Below are 955 nucleotides of genomic sequence, written 5' to 3' on the forward strand. Positions count from 1 at the left end.
CTTCTTCCTCCATCCTCTCCTGACGACATCGTTTCATTCAAACGTTATTTCTGAAATATTTTCATCTTTGTGTGTTACAGTCTGAGATCGATAACGACGTTAATGTTCCCTCCCCCTCTCTCTCTCTCTCCCTCCCTCCCTCCCTCTCTCTCCAGGGTTTGGTTCCATTCTACGTGAATGCGACGGCGGGCACCACGGTGTACGGCGCCTTCGATCCGCTCAGCGCCGTCGCAGACGTGTGCCACAGACACACACTGTGGATGCATGTTGATGTAAGGAGTCTTCGACCAATCAGTTCGTCCTTGAGTCCTGGTGAATGTCTTCGCCAAATCTGAAGAAGTTCCTTCAAGGCGTTACCGACATATTGTGTTCAAAAGGCTAAAACCACGTTTCGTGAGGTCACTGTGACCTTTGACCTTTAGCTATTAAATTATAATCAATTTGTCCTTGAGTCTAGATGAATGTTTTTACCAAATTTGCAGAAGTTCTGTCGAGGTGTTACTGAGATATTGTGTTGAAAACAACATGACTGCCGCTCTGACTGTCGCCGGCGCCGAGGAATAAAAGCGACGAGCGCTGAAACGTTCTCAGCTGTTCAGTTTTTATCAAGAGACACGAGACACTGTATGTAACAACCCGCCTGATTGGACCGTGTGTTTGACTGTGTCCCCGCAGGCGGCGTGGGGCGGAGGCCTGCTGATGTCACACAGACACAGGATGAAACTACAGGGCATCGAACGGTGACTGCACCAACACACGACACACTGCCCACATCACACGGCGCCTTCAGCCTCTGCTGGCGCCACAGCTCCCTCTGAGCTTCGGCCTCAGCCAAAAGGTTTGTGGCGGTCGTTGCCTCGGCCGGTGACTGAAGGTGGAACAGACCAGGTGAACACACGTAATGTAACACGATAAAACCAACGTCACGGAGCCTCATTCATTATGTCCAATGGGG

Source organism: Seriola lalandi, unplaced genomic scaffold (genome assembly GCF_002814215.2).
Source record: "Seriola lalandi dorsalis isolate HSWRI2012SDOR001 ecotype SW California unplaced genomic scaffold, Sedor1 jcf7180002054970, whole genome shotgun sequence".
Taxonomy (NCBI): Eukaryota; Metazoa; Chordata; class Actinopteri; order Carangiformes; family Carangidae; genus Seriola; species Seriola lalandi.